The 15506-nt window shown below is 40.1% G+C and overlaps 1 pseudogene; it reads left to right on the top strand.

Moving 5' to 3' along the window:
• Positions 1-9378: 9378 nt before the first annotated feature.
• On the top strand, positions 9379-9680 carry LOC110594587 (annotated as a pseudogene).
• The last annotated feature ends 5826 nt before the right edge of the window (positions 9681-15506 follow it).

The following is a 15506-nucleotide window of genomic DNA, read 5'->3' as shown; positions in this document are numbered from 1 at the left end:
CCCCCCCCCCAAATGCTAAATAGCCACAGTCACTGTTCTACAGGAACTCCTCTCTCAATCAACTGCCAAGGTTTCTAGTCTCCTGTCCCATTGCACACCCAAAATCTCAGTGGCCAGCCTGTAACATGAAATGAAGGTCCTGGTCCCAACTCTGATGGCAGCGAGGTCTGATCTTTACCTTCCTGGAAACTGCTCTGCTGGGCAGGGCCTTCAGATTCCCAGCCCTTCCTTTTGCATTACTCTGTCGCCAAGGAAGGGGTCCTGGATGAACTGCTCCTGGACAAAGGCTCATGAACAGCTCTTAGAAAGGTGTCAAGTTAGCAGGGCCAACTCTATCTCTTACTTCATGGCCAGGGACACCCTCAGTATGGCTTTGTACAATGCTCTGGGCTAAGGGGCACAGGTCAATGACCACTTCACTCAATTATCAATTTAAAAATGAAAAACAGAAGCTAAAAGTGAAATCCAGTGGAATCTGCTCTAGTTTGGAGAAACGGAAACCACAGAGGATTCCTGCTGGAGAGCAAGGCTGGTGGTTACAACCTCTCGTAGGCCCCTTCCCAAAGCTGCCCTAGGGTGTGCGGCCAAGAGGACACAAGTCATTACTTGGTTTGCCTCCACTGTGTGTAGCTTCAAGTTCTTACTTGAAGGTGAGGTCTAGACACCTTTTATATATATAAATCTTATTTCCCTAGTCTGTGTCCCTAGTTCGTCACTCTTCCCTGATCGTAGATGATTATTTCATACACTGTCCTCTCTTTAGAAATCTCCTTCCCACCCTCAGCTGGAAAAGCTTGTGCTTGCGTTTTCCAGGAAATAAGCCACTGAAGGAGTACTTCCACATACTCCCACTTCCACTTTTACCAGTCTTCTTGCTGGCTGAATAGATGACTGAATGAAAAATATCAGAAGAGAGTAAAGAGCAATAAAGGAAATCAGTTTGGGCTAGGAGGATTAGGAATAGAAATGGAGCTGGAAGTGAAAAGAGATGGACAGGTGAGAAGAAGAGATTAATGTCAGAACACTTAAAGTTAGGAAGCTGCTTTCCATTCTGTGGGAAATGGAGTGCCATTGAAGATCATTAAACAGGGCAATAACATGATCTAGATTATGCCCGAAAAGTTGATCCAACAATCTATATTCAGGATGGCATGCAAAGATCAGGTCAGAGAGGACTCCAATAAGAAATATGGTGTTAAACCCAGAAGGCTGAAGAGGGACACAGAGGACATGTTTCTAGTTCGTAAAATTGGCTGCTTTAAATCCTATTTTCTGATTTAGACTCAATCAATATTTATTAAGTCTTTCCTACATGCATATAAGACACATACATACATACAGAACTTCCAAATACTCATGGGGCAGTTTTAATTACCCCTCACATTATGGTAAAGAACCTGTCACAGATGGGTGTGGTGGCTCATGCCTGTAATCCCAGCACTTTGGGAGGTAAAGGAGAGAGGATTGCCTGAGCCCAGGAGGTCAAGACGTGGTGAGACCTCATCTTTACAATAAACTTTTTAAAAACTAGCCAGATGTAGTGGCACGTGCCTGTGGTTCCAGCTTCTTGGAAGGCTGAGGTGGAAGGATCACCTGAGTTGAGCAGCTCAAGGCTGTGGTAGCCATGAGTGTGCCACTGTATTCCAGCCTGGGCAACAGAGTGAGACTCTAAAAAAAAAGGAGCCTGTTTGTATAGGACACTCAGCAAGCTCAGCAAGTATGTGACAGACCAAAAAACAAACAACAAAACAAACCCACACAGATCTCTTAACTACTAGTCACTTTATGGTGTTCTGTGACAAATGTCCAACCTAATGAGATCTCATTGTACTACAGTCTATCGCTAAATACTTAAATCTAAAACTCCACCCTTATGGAAATTGAAACTGGCAACCAATTCCTGATTAAAACTCTAAATGCCATACCACATAAGAGATAAGGTAAACAAGTGGGACCTTATCAAACTGAAAAGTTCTGCAAAGCAAAAGAAACCATCAAGAGAGCGGGGAGACAGCCCGCAGAATGGAAAAAAATACTTGCCAATTGTATATCTGACAAAGGTCTAATATCTGTAGATACTCTACAAAGAAATCAAATGTGCCAAGGGAAAAAAAAAAAAAGCCCTATTAAAAAGTGGGCAAAAGATATGAATAAATACTTCCCAAAAGAAGACATATGAGCAGCGAACAGATACATGAAAAAATGCTCAGCCTCACTAATCATCAAAAAAATGCAAACTAAAACTACACTGATACCACCTAACTCCAGTCAGGATGGCCATCAACAATAACTCAAAAAACAGATGCTGGAGAGGATGCGGAGAAAAGGGAACACTTCTTCATTTCTGGTGGCATTTAAACTAGAACAACCTCTGTGGAAACAGTTTGGCGATTCCTAAAAGATCTAAAAATCGACTTCCCATATGACCCAGCAATCCCCATTCTGGGAATATACCTGGAGGAACTCAAATCACTCTATGAAAAAGATACCTACACACTCATGTTTACTGCAGCATTATTCACAATAGCAAAAACATGGAACTACCCGTGTTGTCCATCAAAAGTGGACTGAATAAAAAAAAAATGTGGTACATATGCATGATGGAATATTATGCAGATATAAAGAAGGACAAAATTATGTACTTCACAGCAACTTGGAGGGACTTAGAGTCTACAATACTCAGTGATCTATCACAGAAATGAAGAACTAAGTACTGCATGTTCTCATCCATAAGCAAACCCTGAACAATTATTCTAATACTAAAAGAAAGGGATTGGCAATAGTGGGAAAGTGCCAGGGGAGGGGAGGGCATACTTCATCAATAAGGGTATCTGATCTCAAACCAGGTGAAGTGGTGAGCAAAGTGAGGCCCAAACTTTACCTGTACAATGACCATTTGTATGCCCAACCCTGAACTTTACCCCACATCTTTAAAATAAAAATTAAAAATAAATAAATAAATAAATAACACGGACAATTATTGCTTGCATCCACAATAAAATATGACATCTTGAAATTAAAAAAAATCTAAAACTTAAGGTCAATGTATTTTGCATTACATAAGTTGCCTACAATGGTTCTAGAAGCAACTCTTGAAAGTCAAAATTTTCTTTTGGAATAGGTAATCTGACCCTGTCTACCTTTCCTGTCTCTTATCCAATTCCATGTCCACACCAACCCTACATTCGGCTACACCAGACTACTCAACATTTCCTGCTTACACATCCAAATCAAATCCCATCCTTACCCCTAACCAACTTCCTCATGCGTAAAATGAAGACACCAGTAGCAAACCTCATAGAGACAAGCAAAGTATAGAGAAAAACGCCTCACACATAGTAAATATTACTACCCCTTCCAATCTTATTTCTTCTAAAGTTCAGTCCATTCCACCTCTCTGGGTTGCTCCAGGAAGAATCAAATGGCTCCTACTTCACTTTTAAAACAATTCTATTTTAATACCGTCATTTATATTCCAGCTAGTAGATACACATCTATTTCTCCAATTAGAATGCAAAAGCAGTGCTTCATTTATATTTGTACCCCTCATGAGGCTAGCGCAGTGTGATGGATACAGCAGATCCTGAACAAATAACAGATGCATACAGTCAAGTATACTGTAATTAGTAAATTGCTCAATTAATTTTAAAATGAATTTGCAGGGAAGACAAGATTATACAACACACATCACTAGAACAATGGCATCATGAGAGTGCCACATTTGATAAACTAGTCTCATTTAGCTACGATTTAGGAAAAAATCATTCCTTGTATACAATATTATAAAATGAGGTAACATCACAGATTTAACAGAAAATATTTATTTTGCTATAATATTTTTGAAGTGTACAAGACCATCTCACCAGTTTCCTATCCATTTTAACATCCCTAACAGAATCTGACTAAGCATATCCAAGGTCTCTCAATGGCAGACTATCGGTCAGCTCTTGTTCCCAACAAATGTTTCCTTACATTGAGCTTAAGGCAATCTGCTCATAACTTCAACTCATTAATTCTAGCTCTGCAATTTATATTAATAAGGTTTATACCCCCCCGGAAATTGATAATTGGAACCACAGTCCTCTAAACTACAAGTGGTACCCCTTCTCAAGTTCAAACAAAGGGAGAAGAAAACATTAGAATTTATAGCAGGAGAAATGCTTGTACCGCTTACTCTCTTTCAGCTGAAGTGATGCAAATGGACACCAATGGCTGAAAATAAGTTGCTAGAAAAGCAGTAGTTAAAGTCCAGCAGGCAGATACGGTGGGCAGATACCCAGCAGGAAAGTGCAGGGATATACACACACAAAAAGCCTGGGCTGCTCATGGTGGCTCATGCCTGTAATCCCAGCACTTCAGGAGGCTGAGGCAGGAGAATGACTTGAGTCCAGGAGTTCAAGACTAGCCTGGGACATAACAAGACCTCGTCTATACACAAAAAACAAAAATTAGCCAGATGTGATAGCGCACGCCTATAGTCCCAGTTATTTGGGAAGCTGAGGCAGACGGATCCCTTGAGCCCAGGAGGTCAAGTCTGTGGTGGTAAGCCAGCACCCACAGCACTGTACTCCAGTCTGGGTGACAGAGTGAGACCTTGTCTTAAAAAAAAGAAGAAAGAAAAGAAAAAGAAAACAGAGCCTGCTGCTAAACAGCTGTGCTTACTGGAGAACCAAGTCCCTCACAAGCCATATCACATCAGAGACTTCCATGTCCTCCCAAAATTGACAACCAAATTTTCAGGCTGTACAAGGTTTCATGCTAACGGACATTAGTAGTTGACCATTTTCTTATTCTTTCTGCTGTATGTAAAATGAGCCCATGAAAACTCTCAGCAGGTTCAGTGTATCTCAGATACATTCAAACACGATCTCCAGTTAGAGAACAGATAACAAACAGAATCCTATGGCCTAAAGGATAGGATTACCTACATCATGAAACAGTTCTTACCATGTAGACCAGGCTTTCTTCTTACAGTATTTGCTTATCAAGGGGTGTTGCCATGCATCTTACAGATCAAAAAGGCAGCCGTGCAGATCAACTTGAGCACATAACATCTGCTGCACATTCTGTAGTTCCAGGCTTGAAGAACAGATCTAAGAACTAAAAAGCATTGTTATATCACTGCTGTCTCAGAAAACCTAAAAGTAGGTTTCTCAAAAGGCTGCATTCAGTGGCTTCTGAGATGTCTTTAAGCAATATTTGCCATTGGCAAGTCTATAATACTGGATTATTAGCAGATAATATTGAAGATGAGAGAGTAAAGATATAATCACTGAATTTTAAAAACCCATAATGATATGATTCTGGATTTTTTTTTTTTCATTTTCAAATTCTTTTACTGCTATCATTTACACAAACAATTGCAACTCCCATCTTCCCAAATATTCCTGCTGGCTATGTGCAGCTTCTATGAAAGGGAAGACACTAATCTCATCAAGCTTACTAACATTAGGAGATTCTGACACATCTCAAGATAAAATAGAAACATACTTCCTTTCAAATATTACTAGGTTCTTCTGCTTAGGAACAAGAATTAATACTAAGAAATGTCCTGCTTCTAAATTAAAATGCCTAGCTTATTTTTTAAAGATTTCAGTCATCTATCAATGTTTACAGTGGCCACCAATAAAACCTAGACATTACCACACTATATACTTCACATGCTGGACCCACCCGTAATGAGCCCACATGGAAGGATACAAAACACAGCTGGTGACCAAATTAGGAACGTACTGCATTAGTCACGTTAGTATACAAATTACCTTGGAACTCAGAATCCACTTTCCATAAAACAAAAAAATATAAGGATTAACTTATATATATGTGTGTATGTGTGTGTTTGTGTGTGTAAATATGTAAGGATTACTCTCCTAGATGAGACCACCAAAAACTCATGAAATAATAATAATACTAACAGGAGCAGCAAACACTTACAAAGCTTTTCTTATGTGCAAGACACTTTTTAAGCACTTACACAATTAAGCCTCATAAAAATCTTAAAAGATAGGTATTATGACTATCCTTGTTTTGCACATGAGGAAACTGAGGCAGGGAGCGGCTAAGTAACCAGATTAAGGTAAAAAAAGTTGATGAAGTGGCAGAACTGGACGATAGCACAGGCAACTCTCAATAAACACAAGATTTTAAAAATGAGAATTTAAGAAAATTTCTTCTAAAATGTATTTTTTCTAGAGGTTCCTTTCCCTAGTTTCTTTCTTCTGAGAGACCTGAAGTAGATACTTGTCAACATTTGACACTTGACAACCAACTCCAATCTGAAATCTTCACTTGAGTGCTACATTATCTGACACAGTAGCCACTAGCTAAATGTGGCTATTTAAATCTAAATTAATTATAAAAATTAATTAAAACTAAGTAACAGGAAACTAAATTACTCATTTATATCACCCACACTTCATGTACTCACTATCCAAACTTCAAGTGCAATGGCTACTGTGTTGGAAAGAGCAGTTAAATATTGCTATCTGCATATAAGGTTCTATTGGCTAGCTCAGCTACCCAACACACTTTCTCTATAAAGGGCCAAATTCTAAGTATTTTAGGCTTTGCAGGCAGTATGATCTTTGTAGTAATTACTCAATTTTCCCACTGTAGTACAAAGCATCAGTTGACAATACACAATAAATGAATGTGGCTATGTTCCAAACAAACAAACAAACAAACAAACAAACAAAAAACAACCTTATTTGCAAAAACAGGCAGCTATCTCACAGGCTACAGTCAACTCATCCCTATTCTAGATGACTCTGGAGGTTTCACATGGATTTTTCCTTAATATTTGATCTTCCACTACCCTGCCACCTCTCTTTCCTAGCCAGCAGAGGAAAGAATCACAACAGGATTACAGAACCTTTATGCACCCTTTGTGGAGAGAAACTTGTCTCACGTAACTCTCTTTTTAAATTTTTCCTCTTTCCCCTCACAAGGGCAAGTGTACATCCTCAAACCCAGAAATTCTTAACAAACTTAAAATACAGACTTTGGGGTCCCAACTGCAAAGAATGGTTTAGTAGATCTGAAGTGGGGACCAGGAATCTGCAAGTGATTTTAATCTTGGCGGTCTGTGGACCACAGGAGGAAACACTGCTTGCCTTTTAAATACTAGGTGAGAGAAGGAATGGAGAGTTAGGTGGCAAATCCCCCTCTAAGTAGCTGTAATCCCCAAACCTCGAAGAGAAAGCTATCACTTAACCTCAGCAGCCCCAGGAAAGTCTAGTTGTCAACAGAACAGATGAGGGCACAGCAGAAGCTTCCAGTGAGTCTAGCTAGAAAGAGCTCTGGGTGAAAAGAAGACTGGGGAAGAGTGGGATCGTCTGGCTTCGGAGGAAGGGGAGACAGAAGCTTTTAAAAAGGATCTCAGCCGGGCTCGGTGGCTCAGCCTGTAATCCTGTGCCTTTGGGAGGCTGAGGTGAGTGGATTGCCTGAGCCCGCGGGTTCGAGACCTGCCTGGGCAGCGAGACCTCATCTCTACAATAAATCAAAAAATCAGCCGGGCATGGTAGCGCATGCCTGTAATTCCGGCTACTTGGAAGGCTGAGGCGGAAGGATCGCTGGAGCCCAGCAGGTCGAGGCTGCGGGGGCCGGGAGCGGCCACTGCACTCCAGTCTGGGCGACAGAGTGAGATTCCGACTCAAAAAAAGGATCTCAAGGGCTGACACACTCCTCTCCCATCATGCTCCCAACATATGCAGTATCACCCTATCTGGTGTTCCTGGAACTCAAGGGCAGCACCAAGAGCCTGTCTTTCTGTACATTATTTTTTCCTTTATAAATGAATTCATTCATAATTAGCTATGATCTCGCACAAGTTCCTTAACATCTTGGTGTCTCAGTTTCCTCATAAAATAAAATAGTATATCAAGAGTTCTTGTGAAAAATCAAGCAAATTAATATTTGCAAAGCCCTTAGAGCACAGCTTCTTCACAGCAAGTGCTCTGCAAGTGTTTGTTAAATACATTAAAATGTTGTTTAACATTTAATAAGCACCTCCTATGTGCTGGGTACAGTGTTAGATGATACGATACAGAAATAAAGAGGTCCAGCCGGGCACAGTGGCTCATGCCTTTAATCCCAGCACTTTGGGAGGCCGAGGCAAGAGGATTGCCTGAGACTGAGGGTTTGAGACAAGACTGGGCAAGACCTCATCTCTACAATAAATCAAAAAATTAGCCAGGCATGGTGGCACGCATCTGTAGTTCCAGCTACTTGGAAGGCTGAGGCAGAAGGGTCGCCTGAGTCCAGCAGGTTGATGCTGGGGTGGCTGTGAGCGTGCCACTCTACTCCACTCCAGCCTGGGTGACAGAGTGAGACACTGACTCAAAAAAAAAAAAAAAAAAAAAAGGAAAGAAAGAAAGACGACCTCAAAGGAGATGGAAAGTCAAACGTTGTATAAAAAAGGTTTTGTTTAGCCGGGCTCGGTGGCTCAGTCTGTAATCCCGCGCCTTTGGGAGACTGAGGTGAGTGGATTGCCTGAGCCCACGGGTTCGAGACCTGCCTGGGCAACTTGGCGAGACATCATCTCTACAATAAATCAAAAATGAGCCGGATGTGGTAGCGCATGCCTGTAGTTCCAGTTACTTGGAAGGCTGAGGCGGAAGGATTGCCGGAGCCCAGCAGGTCGAGGCTGTGGTGGCCGGGAGCGGCCACTGCACTCCAGTCTGGGTGACAGAGTGAGACTCCAACTCAAAAATAAAAATAAAAAATAAAAGGTTTTGTCTAACCAACCAACAACTCCTTCTCCCATCGCCCCATCTCCTTACCCTACTTTATTTTTCTTATTAGCACTTATTGCAGGAAATCTAATAGATATCCATGAAATGTATGTTTATCATTTATTTTACACTCTTCATGACGATAAGGACTTTGTTATACTCACAAGTCTATACTCTAGCTTCTAACACAGTGTTTGGCATTTAGCAAATGATCAAAAACTGTTCATAAAATAAACTAATGAGTAAATGAAGAGCATTTAATGGACCCCATGATAATATTTTGTAAAGGACATGTAGTTAAATGTTTTGAAGGTTTTCACTTTTAAATGCATGCATGAAATCTAATAAACTCCACCCATATTTTAAAAAAACTAAGCAACAATATCTGACTGCCAAAAGGGCATTTGCATTTTGAGTCAAGTCCAAAAGAGTCCAACTGGGACTTTGAAGACACTGCCTCCTTGAACCTTTTCCCATCAGCCATGGTCAACCCCACCAAGCTCTTTGACATCGCCATCAATGGCCACGTCTCCTTTGAACTGTTTGTAAAGTTCCAAAGACAGCAGAAAACTTTTGCGTCCCAAGCACTGGAGAGAAAGGATTTGGTTATAAGGGTTCCTACTTTCACAGAATTATTCCAGGGTTTATGTGCCAGGGTGGTGACTTCACATGCCACAATGGCACTGGCAGCAACTCCATCTATGGGGAGAAATCCGATGATGAGAACTTCATCCTGAAGCATACAGGTCCCTGGCAAATGTCAGTCCCAACATAAACAGCTCTCAGTTTTTCATCTGCACTACTAAGACTGAATGGTTGGATGGCAAGCATGTGGTTTTTGGCAAGGTGAAAGAGGGCATGAATGGTGTGCAAGCCATGGAGGGCTTTGGGCCCAAGAATGGCAAGACCATCAAGAAGATCACCATTGCCGACTGTGGACAACTCTAATAAATCGTACTTGTTTTATCTTAAACTACCAGACCATTCCTTCTGTAGTTCAGGAGAGCATCCCTCCATCCCATTTGCTTACCATATCCCACAATCTTTGTGCTCTCGCTACAATTCTTTGTATTTTCCCTATTCCCTTCCACGTCTACTTGAACTGCAGAGAAATAAGAACTAAATAACGATAACAACAAAAAGATTCTAACTGGCTACTTAACATTAGTTTATGGCTATAGTTCCATTGAGGTATTTCATTCATTCCCCCACAATATTCTTGAGGAGTAAGGATGGCACAGGTAGTTCCCCTCACTTAATAATGAGAAACCAGGGCAAGAAAGGTTGCCTTGTCCACACACAACCAGATTAGCAGCACCAAATGATTCAGATTCCACATAGGAGATATTCTCACTATAGGAACTACTGAAATGACAGTCATGGCAAAGTCTCAGTAGAGTTAAGAATTAAATGGATATATGAATAAACATTTAAACGAATCAGTTCAGTCAGCCTCTTCCTCTACCATCCTCCTAACATCTCTGGATTGTTGCTGCAGGCATTATCCTAACTTTCATCTATGAATAACAATTATATTATTTAAATGGCACTTTTTGGCTACAAGTCAAATTCAACATCTACAGTTCAAATTACTGCATACTTCATCACTGCTAGAAGATAATGACATCCTTTGCCAATACATACTGAGTGAAGAAGAAGGCGGGACCCATAGATAAATGGCAACATGTGGCCCCAATCCTTACTGAGCATGGGCTCTTGTTCTTTTTTTAGACGATAGAGTCTTTGAAGCATAACAATAATCCTCATAACTTCTGAGACATATCTAAAGATTATACCTCTCTCAATACACATACACACACACAAACAAAACGGTTCCTTCATTCTGAAGGAATAATGAAGGAAAATAGATTCACCACTGAGGGGTCATATAGTCTAACTCTATCTCATTAGCAATGAGAAAACTAAGGCCCAAAGAAATTAAAAGACTTGTCCAAAGCCACATTGCTAGTTTTTGGCAGAACCAGAGCTAGTCTTCTGCCTTCCAATCTAGGGGTCTACAATTGTGACCTTGATAATCCTCATAAACTGGTAACTTTTTCTATGAATCTTTTCCTTTAATTATCTTTCTGGCTTTGGGTAAAAGAAACTTAGTCATTAAACAAAGTATCCACAGACCTTTTGATCATAAGTGCCCCATAAATATTTGAGTGAAGTGAACCAAATCTGGGTATGACTTATTCCCATAAGAAGCAGAATGCTTAATACTTAAAACTATCCCGTTTGTGATTTTTGGTTTCCATAGTGATAAATAACATTTACTGCTACATGTGGCCTGGCTTACAACTATGAACAAGCATTTCCTGATGAATGGCAACTCCCACAAGATATAATTTTCCAAATATTTTAGACAGCTGATGAGGGAAAAAAAATTATCCGTAGAAAAGATGAATAACCATCTAGGTCATTCAACATCAAAAGGCACTCTAAATTTGCTCTGATATAGCTGACTTCCTGACCTTATAAATTTGTTTTGGGAACTTAAGGGGAAAAATATTTGGGCTTTATTAACACACTTAACAGAATTATAAAATTTAGCATTATGAGGACCATGCCATATACACTGATTCAATAGTTTAAATTATGACAGTTTTCAATCTGATACAATGGCAAGGATGTATTTTATATTTCAATTATTCAACTGTTGGTTTTATAAAAGGGCCCTGTTTTTATATGATGGTGACACCTGTTTTCTAATGTGTCCATAGCATATTTGGGACATATCAATACTGTCAGTCCATCTGGACGTAAACATGAAGTCGTGCACAAAAAAGAAGCCATTGAAAGGAAGCTATAAACTTTAATACTCATCTAGTCCTTCACTGCCGCCAGCTGGCTTTTGTGTTTGATAGTTCTGTGTTTCTGTAAGAACTAAATTCATCAAAATATTCATGGGAGTAGGTCACTAAGAATACAAGGAAAACCTTTAAAAGGGCATATATGCAATTATACATTTAGAAATATATCTTTTCCCCAGAAGGCTCCAGAAACTGATTTTCAACTCTTTCCTATTTTGCAACTTAGCACTGACAGCTCTGAGCTGTCAACTGAGTTAGAGGGGAGGGGTCAAATATTTTTCAAAAATGACAGGTTGATTTAGTATCTTGATGTTCCCTGGATCTCCATGGTCTCTCCCCTGTACAATTACAGAAGCCTGTACACACTGTTTCTAAGAACATTTCAACAAAATTGCCTTTGGTGAGAACAAGACAACTGTTCACAGTCTGGACAGAAGTAGTAAATCTTTTGGACTAAAAGCCAGCTTGTAATATAGTTTAAAAGTCGATTTTTATTCATTTTGGATCACAAACTATTCCCACCTAAAATACCCAAGATGTTATCTCAATTTCAACTCCACACGAATCCTCTCCCAAACTCGTGGTAATTAAGCAAAATATTAAGAGTTAAACTTCTTTAAAACATTCGTCCATGCAAGCTTTGAACACACTTTACAAGGCACTTACTGTCTACCTGGCACAGTGTAGGAGCCACAATGGTACAGGTTCTCTGGTCACGCACATTCATCTATCTACTAGGAAAGGGGCAGAGTTGGAGAGAGATAACAAAATACAGAGCATTCACTTCAGGGAAATGAAGTTATATAAAGTAAGAAGATAGACCCTAGAGAAAGGTTAAATAGTGAAATACAGACACTTCATTATCCATTAGATACATTTCTGTCAAAATGGCTGTCCTTAAGTTAATTCTCTTAGTCATGTGGAGTGGAGAAACCAAAGTTGGGGAAAGCAGAACAGACCACAAATGTGCTTGGTGCACAAAATGATCGGGCTGGTTCATGTCTTGCCCCCTCTGTAACAAACAGCAGAACAAAGTCCTGGTCACTACCATAGAAGGACTTCCCCTATAAAAAGTAAAAAGCACCAACAGCTAGCTAACTGCCTCTACTCCCACCCCACAGGCAGTTTTAGACCTTATGTCTTGGCAGTGAGTGGTCTGCCCTGGAATGGATGTGAAACGTTTCTGAAAACATCTAGTGGAACACTCTCCATGTGCCACTTCCAGGCTAATAAGGCTGTCCATCAGGTATCCAGGGCAACTCAATTCAATGAACACTTACTGAGAAAGCACTGTGTACTCTGCACCACATTTGTTTAGATAATTTACATTTAAACGATGGCACTTGTCCCAAAATAACTTGCATCTAAGTTGGAGACAGAATATACTTTCAGGAAAGTGATATTTCAATTTATAAAATATAAATTTGAAATTCTGTGAGAGATTGCTAGCTACTGAGGAAGAGATCATTCAAAGAACTGAGCACTAGAGGTCAATGGAAACATAATGGCCCAATGACAAATGAAGGTAAAAGCAGAGAAATAGGTGTAGCATCTGAAAACAAACAAGCAAAAAGAAAAAAAAATGGCAAAGTACAAAAAAGAACACATAATTTTAGTGGACATTTATTACAGGAAAGAGTCACTGAAGGTACTGAAAAAAATCTATTCACCATCTGTACCAAACCCCAGGTGCCAGGTACTATGAGTTGCCCATGTTTTCCAATTGTAAGTCACCAAGAAGTTTTATAATGACATTTATTAACAGTTATCATGAATTCTGAGATAACAGTTATGGTACTTCATTACTATTTCTGTAAGTAGTAGAAAGAAACAAAAGTGTTCACGAGAAACTGGAACTCTCTTATGATCAGAGACCTAAGAGTAACTATGTCCCATGTGAATTAATGTAAATGCAAATAGTCTAAGAATCATAAACTTTGTATTGTGTTCAAATATATATTTATGTCTCAGAGTAAATATATATTTTTAGGAATGCTAAGGGGATATCTCCTGAATACCTGAACTCCAAAAGTCTGCTATGTACAGGCACTTGTGAGAAAAGTACTTCTGTGCACTTTCAATTAATCATTAATGTGGCTCCAAATACCAATTCAACTTCAGATAATCATCTACTCACTTTCTTTAGCAAAACACAAAATACAAACTTTGTTGCATTATATTACCCACAGGACTGTGACATTTAACCCTAGATAGATCCAGGAGAAGACAGCTCCGAAAAAGGACCAAAGACAGTCATCACATTAAACGTGTGGGGTCTGTACCTTCTAGCAGTGGCAAATGAACTTTTCTTCATTAGCGCTTTACTGTAACCAGCTGACATACCTTTGCAACCTTGAGGCATGAATGAAAAAAACAACACAGGAAATAACTTCATCTACCATTTCAATGCTGTACTACTAAGGAATAGACTTTGAAGTGGAATTATTTAATGATGAATTCTATGCCTAGGTTGAAGGTAGAGACTATCCTATTAAAAACTACCTGAATTTAAATCTTCCAAGAATAAAATGTCCAGAATACCATTAGTTCACTTAAATGCTACCAAACTGAACACATTTTCTTTTTTTTCAGTCGGAGTCTCTGTTGCCCAGGGCTCAGGCGATCCTTTCACCTTAGCCTTCCAAGCAGCTGGAACTACAAGCACGTGCTACCACGTCAAGCTAGTTTTTAATTTATTGTAGAGATGAGGTCTCGCCAAGTTGCCCAGGCGGGTCTCGAGCCCGCAGGCTCAAGCTATCCACTCACCTCGGCCTCCCAAAGCACGGGATTACAGGCTGAGCCACCGAGCCCAGCTTGTTCTTCTTAAAGTTCTCTCTTGAAGCATTTTATAGCTGATGTTGGGACTGGATGGCTGTGAAAGCATCGGTGTTATCAGGTTAATTTTGGGGAGAAGGTGGGGAGTGTCAAATGCCTCTCGTCTCTTCAGTGACAAAATGCTTCCCGAATTCCCCTTTTAAACTCACCTACTTAAGGGAAAATTTTGCAAACACACAGGAAAAATGTGGTTAAAGTACTTATAGTTTAACTAAATCCCTTTCTTGCCTCTGAAACCTACCTGAGGCCCAGGAGACACTTTTCTAGAGAAATGAGGCAAACACAATTTAATGTCTTTTATCTGCTCATTAAGTTGACAAACGCACCCAAGATCAAGAGAGCCACAAGACCACCGGAGTAGAGCCTTGAACTAACTCAACAGCTGGCTTTTATGCCCTTTACCCCACCCCTTCCTTAACCCTGCAACTCTCCATAAATAATGGCACCTCTTTCATGTCTCTCAAACTAGAATTCCTAAAGTCATCATCTTTAAGTCCTCTACCTCACAAGCAGGTTACCAAGTCCTAATGGTTTCACCTTAGAAATTTTTCACAGTAGTTCCCTCCCTCCCCACTGCTGAAATCCAGGCTTTGACTCAAACTGAAACCCCTGCCACCATTTCCACATCTTCTAGTCCCTCCTCCAAGAAAATATAATCATGGCTCTCCCTAGGTAAAAATCCTCGGCTGGTTCTATGATCAAGGCCAATCCTTCCAGGTGTGCACAAGACTGCAACTACCACTTCAGGTCTTCAGGCGCAAACATGGCCACATACCCTGGGAGGTCCCTGCCACACTCAACTGCACCTGCAGTGTACAAGTCAATACAGCAATCACAAAATCTCTGTCAGAATAATACAGGGTCAATATTATAAAAGTTCTCATTCTATATCTTTCTAGTTCCTGCTGCAAAGACTAAGAGGGGTAAGAAAGACTTTCTTTTGAATTGAGTACAGTGGTTAAGAGCACTGGCTGGAAGCCTAGAATCCTCTTTTTTGTCTTGCCTCTTTATAGCTGGTGAGATACTGGGCAGGTTACTTAATCATGCTGAGACTAAATTTCCTTTTTTGTAATACGGGAATAAGAGTAGGACCAACCTCACTGGGTTGCTATGTCAACGAGAC

The sequence above is a fragment of the Carlito syrichta genome, unplaced genomic scaffold, assembly GCF_000164805.1.
Source record: "Carlito syrichta isolate Samal-C Ts95f unplaced genomic scaffold, Tarsius_syrichta-2.0.1 Scaffold316362, whole genome shotgun sequence".
Lineage (NCBI taxonomy): Eukaryota > Metazoa > Chordata > Mammalia > Primates > Tarsiidae > Carlito > Carlito syrichta.
The sequence above is the reverse complement of the archived record's forward strand: the minus strand, read 5'-3'. Positions and strand labels throughout refer to the sequence as shown.